Source organism: Dipodomys merriami, unplaced genomic scaffold (assembly GCF_024711535.1).
Source record: "Dipodomys merriami isolate MVZ:Mamm:240054 unplaced genomic scaffold, mDipMer1.0.p SCAF_112, whole genome shotgun sequence".
NCBI classification, from domain to species: Eukaryota; Metazoa; Chordata; class Mammalia; order Rodentia; family Heteromyidae; genus Dipodomys; species Dipodomys merriami.
This window is the reverse complement of record NW_027202405.1, coordinates 1,008,156-1,021,550: the sequence shown is the minus strand read 5'-3', so window position 1 is coordinate 1,021,550 and position 13,395 is coordinate 1,008,156. Positions and strand designations below refer to the sequence as shown.

The 13,395-nt window shown below is 39.9% G+C and overlaps 1 pseudogene; it reads right to left on the bottom strand.

Annotated features, from left to right (window-relative positions):
• Nucleotides 1-11,335: 11,335 nt before the first annotated feature.
• Nucleotides 11,336-11,915, bottom strand: LOC138822544 (oligoribonuclease, mitochondrial-like; annotated as a pseudogene).
• Nucleotides 11,916-13,395: the final 1,480 nt, after the last annotated feature.

Genomic DNA, 13,395 nt, shown 5'->3' with positions numbered 1-13,395 from the left:
ACCAAAGGTCAGTTTAATGCCGATTCATGTTAGTGGCTAATGATTTATCTGTCTGGGTTTTCAAGGGACCCAAGATGGGGAAATCCAGGGGGGAAGTATGGAGACAGACCTTGGTAAGTGGGTTGACTGTGAGGATGCTTGTAATCTTTCCATAATAACTGATATGTCCTTCTCTTTCCTGATTTTATCTCCAGAAGCATCTAACACAGAGCTCACCTTTCCCCCATTCTATCCTGTTAAACTGATCTCAGAGATGCAACTTTTCACCTAAGGAATTTGTCATTTTCTTTTCAATTTTTAATTCTAATTATGTTTAAGATTCTGGCCTGCTTTGTGCACTGACAGTCCTTTATCAGTATGGAAAAGAGAGAGAAAGAGGGGGCAAGAGAGGAAGAAGGAGGAGGGAGAGGAAGAGTAGGAGGAAGGAGAGGAGAAAGAGGAGGAGGAAGGAGGAAGAAGAAGGAGGAAGAAGGAGAAGAAGAAGGAGAAGAAGGAGAAGAAGAAGAAGAAGAAGAAGAAGAAGAAGAAGAAGAAGAAGAAGAAGAAGAAGAAGAAGAAGAAGAAGAAGAAGAAGAAGAAGAAGAAGAAGAAGAAGAAGAAGAAAACAGGAGGAGGAGGAGGAGGAGGGAAGAGGAGGAGGAGGAGAGGGAAAGATGGAAAGAAAAGTGAAGAAAGGGAGAAAAGAAAGAAGAAATAAAAGAGAAGAGAAGAGTAATAGGTCCCCTGGAAATTTTTACTACTTCAAGACAAATAGTTGGTATATATCCTGTTCCACAAAGAACCTATTATTCTTTGTTTTACAATAGGGTATAATTTTCCTGGTTATAGGAAATTTAAAATCACATTTATGACATGGATAGTTAGCTCAGACCAAATTGAAGATGGTAGAGATGATTGATTCTAGTTGGTTATTGTCACTAGACACTCCAGTCTCTGCCCTTATGTATGTGAACATTATCCGTTTTATAACTGTTGTCTTAGTTGACAAGTGGCATGCATGCATGTGTGTGTGTGTGTGTGTGTGTGTGTTGGTCCTGGGGCTTGAACTAAGGGCCTCTCTAAGCTTTTTGCTCAAGGCAAGGGGCCACAGCTCCACTTCTGACTTTTTGGTTTTAAACTGGAGGTAAGAATCTGACTTTCTTGCCTGGGCTGGCTTTGAACCATGATTCTTACATCCCAGCCTCTGGAGTAACTAGGATCACAGGTATTGAACTACTGGTGCCTGGCTGACAAGTGACATTTTAAAAGAAGTATTTCATGGAGAATTTTTCTTTCCACATGCATTTGTCTTTTCCTTAGAAGTTCTGATGATAGGGCTGGGGAGGTGGCTCAATGGTAGAGCGCTTGCCTTGCATGCTCGAGGCCCTGGGTTCGATTCCTCAGCACCACATAAGCAAAAAGAAAAAAGCCGGAAGTGGCGCTGTGGCTCAAGTGGTAGAGTGCTAGCCTTGAGCTGAAGAGCTGAGGGACAGCGCCCAGGCCTAGAGTTCAGGCCCCACGACCAGACCCAAAAAAAAAAAAAAAAAAAAAAAGAAGTTCTGATGATAGGTCTTAACATGATGTAGTGAGCACCTTCCCCACTGACGTCCATAAAGAAGTGAAGTTAGTCTAAAGTACAAGGAAGTCTCTCAAATCTGGGAATGAATCTCTGTACACAGAATCTGTTTTTCAACCAAGTCAAATTCTAGAAAACTTAAGTTGATTGCAAAAGGAGTCTTTTTCTTTCTATTTGAACACTGACACTTTGTGTCTTGATGTTGTTAGTAATGCTTAACACTAAGCTATGTAGAGCTATGCCTTTTTTTTTTTTTTTTTTTTTTTTGAGTCTGGTCGTGGAGCCTGAACTCTGGGCCTGGGCACTGTCCCTCAGCTCTTCAGCTCAAGGCTAGCGCTCTACCACTTGAGTCACAGCGCCACTTCCGGCTTTTTTCTTTTTGCTTATGTGGTGCTGAGGAATTGAGCCCAGGGTCTCATGCATGCAAGGCAAGCGCTCTACCTACCACTGAGCCACCTTCCAAACCCCAAGCTATGTCTTTTAACCACAAAACTCCCAAGGGATACAAGCTCTGAGTCATTAAAATGCGGAACTCCTTATGTAATTTGTTGTTATCTAAAAGCTCCTTCCTATACATTTCCCAGGGCAAAATGCCTTCTGTTGATACTTAGAGTACTAATCACTCTACTACTACTTCTGGATTCTTAATGGATTGAACACAGGAAAAGGAAGTGGAATGCCCCTTGCAGTAGAGCTCCAGCTTTGTTGGCTCCGTAGCCCCCAGTTAGCAGTACTAGTTGAGTTTAGGATTCATTGGAATGAGGCTCTGATTTTCCTTCTTTCCTCCAATCTAGCTTTGCTACTCGCCTGCAAGCCTTGCTGTTTTTGCAGGGCACACTTTTCTCAGAGAAACATGACTTCAGTATCCTAGTACCAGGCAAGTCCGGGAGAACATCTACAAAAGACTAACAGGCAGGCTGTTTACCTTCCAAGGCTGGGTCCTGTGCCACCCTGGCCAGCACGATGAAGAGAAATCAGATTACTATTCTGTCTTTCCAAACTAGCTTTGTTTTATTCCAATGAGAAAGATGAAAGAAAGGGGAGGGGAGAAAAATCTAGAAATATCCATTCTAATAGGGCCTCTTCATCACTTGTAAGTTGAAAGAGGAAGCACAGGTTCCCCAGGAAGATCCAGAGTGAGAGGAGGGCTATGCTCTAGTTCTGGGCAAAGGCATTCCATCTCCTTGGATGGGGCTGGGGATGGCTAGAAAATATATTAGAAAGCTATTTTTAAAACCTGGAAAGCCCAGTTTTAGCCGTTGAAATCCTTTGTTAAAAAATCAATGGATTAACCTTTTTTTCTTCTTCAGCTTATTATGAATCAAGATAGGGCATTTCTCTCACATGGCTCCCTAGAGTCTAAAGTCTTCGAAATCTGGGAAAGCTGCCTTGCAAAGAAATACATGCAACTCTCAAGGTCAAATAGTATGCTGATGAGCTAGAATATGTTTATTGATTGGCTCTGCTTACTCTAGCACACATGAAACAGTGTTGTCCATATGCTTTCCTCTCAAAGAAAGCTGTGGGGTGTCGCAGAAACTGCTGAATCGCCGTCACGGTAGGGATGCATGTGCAGCCTGTAGGAGACAGCTAGACAGCTCTTTTTATCAACAAAAATTTCCTGAGAAATGCTTTACGCTATGCCATATGCTACTGCTGGGTAAGCGCTGAGGATCTAGTGGTAGATATTACATTGTCCTTACCTTTCACTGTAAGTTCCCCAAAGGCCCATGTTGTAAAACCCTGGTCTCCAGAGTTAACACTGAGTGAAGCAGTGGAACTTTTTTGTTGGTCGATTATGGGGCATGAACTCAGGTCCTGGGCACTGTCCCTGAATCTCTTTGTGCTCTAGGCTGATGTTCTATCACTTGAACCACAGAACCACTTCTGGTTTTTAAGTGGTTAATTGGAGATAAGAATCTCACAGGGACTTTTCTGCCCAGGCCGACTTTGAACCTCAATCCTCAGAGCTCAGCCTCTTGAGTAGCTAGGATTACAGGCATGAGCCACAGGCATCCTTCAAAGCAGTGGAACTTTTGAAGGAGAAGCTTTATGGAACTCTTGAGATCATTTTTCTCTTTGTCTCCTGGCTAGGAATGGGTATGACCCACCGTGTTCTTTCCCACAATTGCCATGTGACTCTCCATCCAGAGGCCCAAAGCAGTAGATCCACATGACTGGAACGCCAAGAACAGTAAGCAAAGTAAGTTTTCTCTTTATAAATTACTTAATAAGGCCTAAAAATGATGCAGGTATAAAAGGAGGACTGTTAGCCAGATACTGGTGGCTCACACCTGTAATCCTAGCTACTCAGGAGGCTGAAATCTGAGGATCTCAGTTCAAATTTAGCTCAAGCAGGAAAGTCTGTGAGACTCTTATCTCCAATTAACCACCAGGAAACCAGAAGTGGAGCTGTGGATTGAAATGGTAGAGCACTAGCCTTGAGCAGAAAAGCTCAAGGATGGTGTCCCAGACCTGAATTCAAGCCCTGTGGACGCCCCCTCCCCCACCAAAAAAAAGAGTGTGAGAGAGAACTGTTCTGGGAAGAGTTAGCAGGAGGGTGAGGGCAAAAGAAGACAGTGATGGAGGGATAGGGATGAATAGGGTTCAAGTATATAAATGTAATAAAATAGGATAGTAAAATCCATTAACATTGTGTTTAGCAGGATGAGGAGGGATAAAAAGTATTGGGCTGAATCTGGTCAGAGTCAATTTTATACTTGGATGGAACTATCACAATGAAACATCTTTATATAATTAGTGTATGAAAATAAAAATAAGTTGTTTCCTGCTTTAAGTACTCTTTTTTTGGGGGGGGGGGACTACAAGTTAGTTTGACCACACTGAAAGACATTTGGAATCAATCAACTGTTTTCTTTTAGATAAAAAATTTAAAAATCCATGCAAGACACATTACCATGGAGAGTAGATCAAACTAATACTTTCATTAAATGAATAAAATATGGCTTCAGAGACACAACAAAAAAATCAAGTCACACCATCAATTCAAAACCAAGAATTCCATGTAGGTATGGTGATGAAATAATTGAGCATCTTGCTACAGAATCAGTCTTCACAATCCAAAAGAATGTGCACAAGTTCAAAGACTAACCGCCAGCTCCTGTAACTTTTCCAGGAAAGAAGCCAGAGAGGTCAGGAAGATTTCATTTTGTGTTTTGATTCACCTCTGAGATTTCAGGTCTGCACAATCTTTCAGCCCAAATAGATTGTCTGAGAGTACTCATAGAAAAGCTAATGTGTTCAGAAAAAGAAGAGCTTGCATTACCTTGTGAGCTAGTCTTGAATTTTAAAATGTTCAAGAAAACTAAAGTGAAAATTAGAAATCACTGCGATCTAGAAGAAAATTCTCATCTCTGACCTGTGTGATATATCAATGTAATTTGCCAATCATTCTCACAGGTAGGGTTCTTTCTTGTCCACAACCAATTTTGTCTTTCAAGAAAAAATATAAATCATTAAAAAGATAAATTTAGGGGCTGGGAAGGTGGCTCAGTGGTAGAGTGCTTGCCTTGCATGCATGAGACCCTGGGTTCGATTCCTCAGCACCACATAAGCAGAAAAAAGCCAGAAGTGGCACTGTGGCTCAAGTGGTAGAGTGCTAGCCTTGAGCTGAAGAGCTGAGGGACCCCACCCAGGCCCAGAGTTCAAGGCCCATGACTGGCAAAAAAAAAAAAAAAACAAAGATAAATTTAACTTATGATTAATTTTCTTTTTAAAAGTTTATCATTGAAAGATTTAATTATTTGAAAATGTATAATTAGTTTCATAACCATTTTAATTTGCTAGTCAAGGGCTATTATGTGGTAGCAGAGGCATTTCTGTTTAATTTTCACTGGGTTTACTTCTGATAATACAGACCTATATTTCATCTAATCCAGGTTGTGTGGGCTTGCTTTCAGAATGTTCTGTTTATAGCTACTCAGTGTGTTGCTTGGGAAATGATGAAGTTATAAAGATAGCTTAGTGACTTCATCCCAGACAGAAGGAAAGGAGGAAGTGGCTTATGAATTTAGAAAATCCTTTTTAAAAGAAAATGCCCTCTTAGAAAAGTGTGACAATTAAGTCCTCCCCTCTCACAAGGAAGCGATTGACTTAATGTAGTCAAATGAATTCCTCTGCTGCAAAAAGCAACAATGCTCCTTATTTCTGAATCTCCATCAATATGTATTAAAAAATTCTAATGGTTTATTCGGTCTTAATTATAAGTTGTAAGAAATCTGTGGAAAGTTGAAGTATTATAAAAAGAGACAGATGACTATTTCTTAGACCCAAAATTCATCCTTATATATTCCTTAGCATCCTTATACAGAGGCATTTTTCTTGGTAGGAGCTATTTATAATTTTTCAATTTTGAGTAATGAAATGTTGAAGAAAATTCTAGTAAAGCCTGCAGATGTCAGTTCTGGAAGCAAGCACATGAAGATTGAGGAAATGGTGCCTCTTGCCAGATTTAGATGGAGGCTTTACACTTGGCTGAGCTCACAACTGAACTTAGTGGTCTCGGGCTTCAAAAGGTTACAACTAGGACAAAGCAAAGGAACAAGAGAGATGGTGTGGAAAGAAGGCAGGGCTGTCATTTGTTAAAGAAGCCCACATTTTGTGAACCTAAGAGTAAAAACAAAGGTCTGGGAGTGAAGGAAGTAGGAAAATAAGATGTGGAAGGAGGTGACCCAGGGTAAACCCCTGAAGTCAGTCTGGAATCTCAGTTTCATTTTCACAGTTCACAGAAAGCAGTGGTCACATGAGCTTGTTTACTTTGTTCTCCTTCCTTGCTTAAGTTAGCTTAAGGTGACTAGCATGGGGATATGAACCTGTGGTCCTGGTATACTAGTCTAGAAATTAGTGAGCTTTGGAACAGCAGGTCATTCATATAGGGATAGGACCTGACTTTGCCTTGGAAAAGACAGAACAATGGGGCCAAGTGTGGAGATTTTAACTGTATGAACTTAGAGATGGTAGGTATCATAATAAATTGCTGTCTTATACGTTATAGGATTTCTGACTGATTGCAGTCAGCTCAACTGAGGTCCGATGATATGGTGGTAAATAGGAAGAAGAACATGCAGACAATGAAGCAAGAATTTTTCTTGAGTTAAGAGGGTTAAGTATTCCAATGGTCTAACTTCTGACCAGGTTGCCTATGTGTGTCAGTTCAGACTGTCATGGCCAAATTCTGTCTACTATGTGGCTTAAACAACAGACAGTTATTTTCTTTGAGTTTGAGAGCTGTAAGTTCCAGGTTAAAGTGCTGGCTGAATAAATCCCTGGGCGTGGCTCTCTGGTTTTCAGACTATATACTTACATGGCACTTCTTCTGCAGTGGGTGTGCACTATAAGGGAGGAGAGACAGAGAGACAGAGAGATGGAGAGACAGAGAGACAGAGACAGACAGAGAGACCCAGAGAGAGACACACAGAGAGAGACACAGAGAGAGACATACAGAGAGAGAGAAGAAAAATGCAAATGCTAGTATATCTGCCCCTTCTTGAAAGGACATTGGGTCTTTTCTTGACAATTGTTTTCTTCATGTTAACCGTTTGAGATACAATTCCAATGCAGATGTTGAACATATCTGCATGTATTTATAAGCCATTTGTACTTTTTTTTTAGAGCTATTCCATTCATTAACACATTTGTTAACTAGATTGGGTTGTTAACTAGATTGGTGTTTCAATTTTTGAATTTTTTATATATTCTGGATATTTGTCTATTATTAGATGAATAACTGGCAAAGATTTTTTCCCATCCTGTGAGTTGCCTTTTTGTTTTTATTGTGTTGTTGTTGTTTTGAGTTATATATTGATTCTAGAAAATTATTTTCTTTGCAGTTCAGGAGGTTTTAAATTTGATGCAAATTTGATGTTCTTTTTTCCCTAAATAATTGGAGTCCTATTAAGAAAGGCATTGCCTATGCCTATCTTTAAAAATATTACCTCTGTTTTCTCTGCTAATTTTAAAGTTTCAGTACACACACATATACGTATATTTTTTCCATTTTGAATTAATTTTTTTTGTGTAGGCTCAGAGATAGGGACTGGCTTTAACCTTCTAAATGTGGATATACTATTTTCCCTGTACCATTTTTAGAAGAGGATGTCTTCCAATTATGTTTTTGGTTTCTTTTCAAAATTAGATATTTGTGTGTGTGTGTGTGTGTGTGTGTGTGTGTGTGTGTGTATGTGTGTGTGTGTGTGTGTGTAATTATATCTGGCCTCTTTTATTCAGCTGTCTACATGCTTGTTTTTGTGCCAGCATCATGCTAGTTTGTTACATGGTTCTGTTGTGTAATCTAAAGTCAGAATTTTTCTTTTTCTTTTTTTTTTTTTTTGTCGGTCGTGGGGCTTGAACTCTGGGCCTGGGCGCTGTCCCTCAGCTCTTCAGCTCAAGGCGAGCGCTGTACCAGAATTTTTCTTTTTATTCTAGGTTGCTTTGACAATTCCGGGCCTTCTATGCTTCCATATAAGTTTGAGGATTGATTTTTCTCTGTAAAAATTGACAATGGAATTTTATGATGATTGCTTTGTATTTGTAGATTGCTTTTGATTTTATAATATTAATTCTGAACCATGAACATTGGAATCTTTTCCATCTTCTAGTGTCTCCTTCAATTTATTCTCTTATAAGTTTTAGAATTTTCATTTTAGAGCATATTTGCTATTTTTATTTATTTTTATTTTTTTGTCAGTCATGGGGCCTGAACTCTGGGCCTGAGCACTGTCCCTCACTTCTTCAGCTAAAGGCTAGTGCTCTACCACTTGAGCTACAGCATTTTATGTTTATGTGGTACTGAACCCAGGGCCTCATGGATGCAAGGCAAGCACTCTACCACTAAGCTACCTTCCCAGCCCCTCACTATTTTATTGTTTATATAGGGTTTGATTTTTCTTACCCCTCACTTGATTATCTTTCCCATATTTTTAATGTATAAAGACATTTATTTTAATTTTTTAACTGTAAAAGTGATGTATGGAGAGTTTACAGTTACATAAGTCAGGTAATGAGTACATTTCTTTTGTACAGCGTCACCTGTTCCCTCGTTGTCTCCCAGTTTTTCCTTCAGACTCCCCACCCACACAAGTTCTTTCCCATATTTCTGTGGTTGTGTTTATCTTCCTTTGTTGTGTATAATTCTTTTTATGGTCCGGTTGTGGGGCCCAAACTCTGGGCCTGGGCGCTGTCCCTCAGCTCTTCAGCTCAAGGCTAGCGCCTATACCACTTGAGCCACAGCACCACCTCCCGCTTTTTTTTTTCTTTTTGCTTATGTGGTGCTGGGGAAACGAACCCAGGGCCTCATGCATGCAAGGCAAGTGCTCTAACACTGAGCCACCTTCCCAGCCCCTTTTGTGTATAATTCTTAAAAAAATATCTTCTGCATCATATATTTAGTGGTCATGATTTATATATTCTTTAAAATTTATCATGGAAGATTTTTTACTTCTGTAATTATAAAGGATGGCTTTTCTAGGCACAGTAACCAAAGTAAGCAGTTACTTTCTTTCTTTAAAATACATCATTTCATGCACTCCTGCTTTTAAAGTTTTGTTGAGAAATTTGGTATATTCTTATAAATTTGCCTTTATATTAGGTTTAGCTTTCTATATTATCTTTCTTTTTTTATATGTCTAACATTTTAACTATAATGTGATGTGAGGAAGTTCTTTTCTGGTCTTATCTATTTGAGGTTTTAAAGGATTCTTGTATCTGAATGACCATATATTTCTCAAGCTTTGTGATGATTTCTGGTATTATTTTATTGAATGCATTTCCTATGCCATACTCCCGAACCTTTCTCTTTGTTCTATGCCTATAATTCATTTGTTTGGTCTTTTAATGGGAGGCCAGGGGCAATATTTGTTGCATTCCTACTTTAGGTTTTTGTTTCTGTTTTTTTTCTCTACTTTTGTCTGCATGTTCTATTGCAAGTATCTTGTTCAAGCTCCAGTATTCTGTATTCAACTGGAAAGACTTTCAAATATGTTTTTTATTTGATTTGTTGAATTCTTCATTTCCAGTATTTTCATTTGCTTTTTGTTCAGATTTTTCTTTTTTTTTTTTTTTTGGTCGGTCATTGGGGCTGAGCTATGGTCTGGGCGCTGTCCCTCAACAATTCAGCTCAAAGCAAGCACTCTATCACTTGAGCCACAGTGCCACTTCCCGCTTATGTGGTGCTGAAGAACTGAACCCAGGACCTCATGCATACAAGGCAAGCAATCTATCACTGAGCCACCTTCTTAGCCCCTTGTTCAGAAATTTTACAGGATGTATTTAGTTGAGTTCCTCGTTTATGTCCTGGATTGTGTTCTTTATTTTACTCAGCTCTTCATGTGAGTTTTCTTAGAATTCATTCAGGCATTTTTCGTTTCCTCTTTAAGTTCATTAGTCATTCTTTAAATCCATTTTGAATTCTTGTCTGAGCTTTCATCTTCATTGTCATTTGTATTTGATATTGTGGAGAAGACTTGCATTCCTCTGTTTTTCCATCTATCTTGTGTTTCTGCTCTGGGATTTGTACATTTGAAACTGAGTGGTTGATTGGAAGTTCTAACTCTCTGAAGTCTTTCAGTCAAAATATTTTCAGTGTTCAGGCAGGACAATATAGTGGACTAGTTGAAGTGCTGTTTCTTATCACTGGACCAGAGGTTTGACTCAGTAGCTACATATTCACCTGTGTGCTCAGGGCACTAGACTTGATCACTAGTGCTGCTCAGATAGAAATAAACTAGCTGAAGTCACTTGTAGAAAGGTTTGATTGTCTGTGGGCTTCTTTCACTGTAGAAGCTTTCTTCTTTGTATTGGACACTGCTGCTTGATACAGAGGTTTTTAGTTCCTGTCGGCTGGATTTGTTCCCCGAGGCTTGAGGTTGGCTTTCCCTGAGGCAATAAGTATTCATGTCTTGGAATGATTCCTGAATGTATCAGTGTAGAGGAATAAAACAGAACAAAACTTTGCACTATCTAGGGGAAACTGAGGGACCTATTCACTCTGCCTGCTTGTCTCAATGCTTATAGATTCTTTCCAGCAGTTTACCTCCCAGCGGGGAAAAGGAAGTTAGGAAAATTGTATGATTCAGAAATTGTGGAATTAAGAGTTCTCCGTTGCACTTGGCAGCAAATATACTAGGATGTGTTCTGAAGGGGAATGGGTAGTGCTTTCAGACCCCACCTGACAGTTTACCTCCCTGTGTGGGAGAGAAGGTCATGAATGTCATGTGCTTTGGACAGAGTGTGCTCAGGGCTTTTCCTCATCTAACAGCAAACACACATCCTGGCAGCAGGGCCGGGAGGCCAAGTACAGCACTAACCACATGCTCTGTCTTTATTTCTTCTGACAGGCTCAAGTAAATGAGCTTACTCTTCACCAGGGTGTACAGGGCCTCCAAGCATCACACTCTTCCCTGATGGCTCAAAGAGTTAGAACATCAGGAGCAAACAAGCTGAGTGAGAACAAGAGGCCCTCTTAATAATAGCAAAAGAAAAAAAATCATGTAAAAATAGTAGGCAGTTTAAAAAATTGTCTTCCTTTTTTGCATTTCAATAGAACTAGCTTTATTATTTATTTTTAAACAAAAGAAATGATCAAAAGCAAACGCAGGTGTGTACCGAGGGATGGGCAGGGCCTGGTGCTCACACACGAGCTGCTGTATTATAACGGGGCGTTAAGAGAAGAGTAATCTGGAGATGCAGTTAACTAAAAGAAGGTGCTGTGAAACCACTAAAGGCTCTTCCAGAGAACTTTGCTGTAGCGGCCAAGAACCAGCGTCAACTCACTGTCTTCTCATTCTCCTCGTTTTCTATAATCTTCCTCTTCTTCTCATCTGTTTTTTTCTTGAAGATGTTATTTCGGTAAAACTGAAGCTCTTTGATGCTTTCACTAATGTCATCAAGGGCCCTGTGAGAAGCAGCCTTCTTTGGTGCAAATGCATATTCTTCTGGATACTAGCGTCTGCACAGTTCTTTAACAGTGCTCACATCAATTATTCTATAATGAAGATGTTTCATGAACTGTGGCACGCATTTGTCAAGAAACTTCTTATCTGCATGAACTGAATTTCCTGCAAGCGGACAGAGCCCCGGAGGAGTCTGCTGCTGTACAAAGGACAGAAATTCATACTCTGCCTGCTACAATGTGATTGTACTCCCCTCCACTGCCTTGGCAAGACCAGACTTCGCATGATGCTCCTTACACCATCGGACCTGCTGTCCAGCAGTTCGTGTGGCTATTGTATAATCAGGTTGGGACCTGATTAAGATCAGAGTCAGTCATCATCTCCATAATCTGGTCTTTCTCAGTGTCCAATCCTGTCACCTCCAGGTCTACCCAGACCATCCCCTGAGCCATGCTTCCCCCCTTACCCCCCCCTCCCCCCGTGGCTGCGCCACCTTCACACCACCCACCCACACTCCACAACAGCCTGGCGCCTTGGGACCGCCGCCGCCCCAGCCCAGCAGCCTGACTTTCCTTTTTGGTTGATTCATTTTCCCAGTAGCCACACATACCTCTTTCTAGCACAGAAATTAATTTCTAGAGATTTCATATGGCATTCTCCTTGACATGACCTTCAAAATAGAATTAATAGAATGATTACGCTAATCATGTAAATACTAGCTACTATTTATTGACTGCTTGTGAGAGACTAGTCCCAATACTAGATGTTTTTTCACATTTTTCTTAACACCTTATGAGTTATTCCTATATTATTATATTGAAAAAGGCCCAAATTAAATAATCAGCTCTTGGAGAGTAAAATTAAGAACTTTTATTAAGCTCTAAAGTCTAATGAGTTCTGTTATATCACATCACCCGAAATGTAAATCACTGTAGGGAAATGGTGAAGAATGTCGTGAAGCCATTTACTCAACTAGTAATATATTTATATCACACAAAAATAGAGTTCTCTGGACCTGGCACTATGATGCACACCTGCAAAGCCAGCTACTCAGAGAGCAAAGGTAGGCTTATCAGTGGTGATCCAAGCCAACTCAGAAAGTTTAGCATAAGACCTATCTGAACAGCGAAGTAAAAAAGCAAAACAACAGCACTTTTTCTTTAAGCACTAAGGACTATAAATAGACTGCTGTTCTTGCTGCTCCTGCTGCTGATGGTGGTTTCCTCCTGGAATCCTCCATTTTTTCCTCTCATATACAACACAAAATATGGTTTAATTTATAGCATGGAAGAAGAATCAAATTATCCATTTAAATGTCAGTTCTGTGAATGTCATTTTAATCAAAGCATTTAAAATCCCCTTATTATGATTCTCCACAGCATCTCTCATAATTAGTAAAAGCTCTGAGCCAGGACTGTGGTGCTAGAAAAATTTGCAATCGACTGCATGTATCTGAAATGTCATCAATAAAAATATCAGACTCTAAAATCATCGGGAAATGTAGCCTTCTAGCAAGCCAGCATCTATGAACAAACCTCCAAGGGGGGTTTATTTTTAAAGCCTCCAAGGGGCTTCATTTATTTGATCTACTTCCAACTATGAGACTTTGAGGGAGGGCTGAAGACATCACAAGAAGAGATTCTTTCATGAACCGATTCTTCTCCTCATCGCGCTGGCTCCTTGCTGACAGCTCTTCCTCAGGAGTACTCTGCTTGAGGTCAACAAGCTTTCAAGAGAAATCTTACAATGAAGCCAAAGGCATTTGGAACACAAAGATTTCCCTTTTGACTTTGGCAAATACATTCCACATGTAAAGCCAATGTTTTGATGAAGAGAGCTCTTTTTCATATATGAGAAGGCATTGCAAATTGCCATGGAGTTGTTTGCCTTAAGGAGAAACTAACTTTCGTTGGTAGCACACTCCCATAAGTC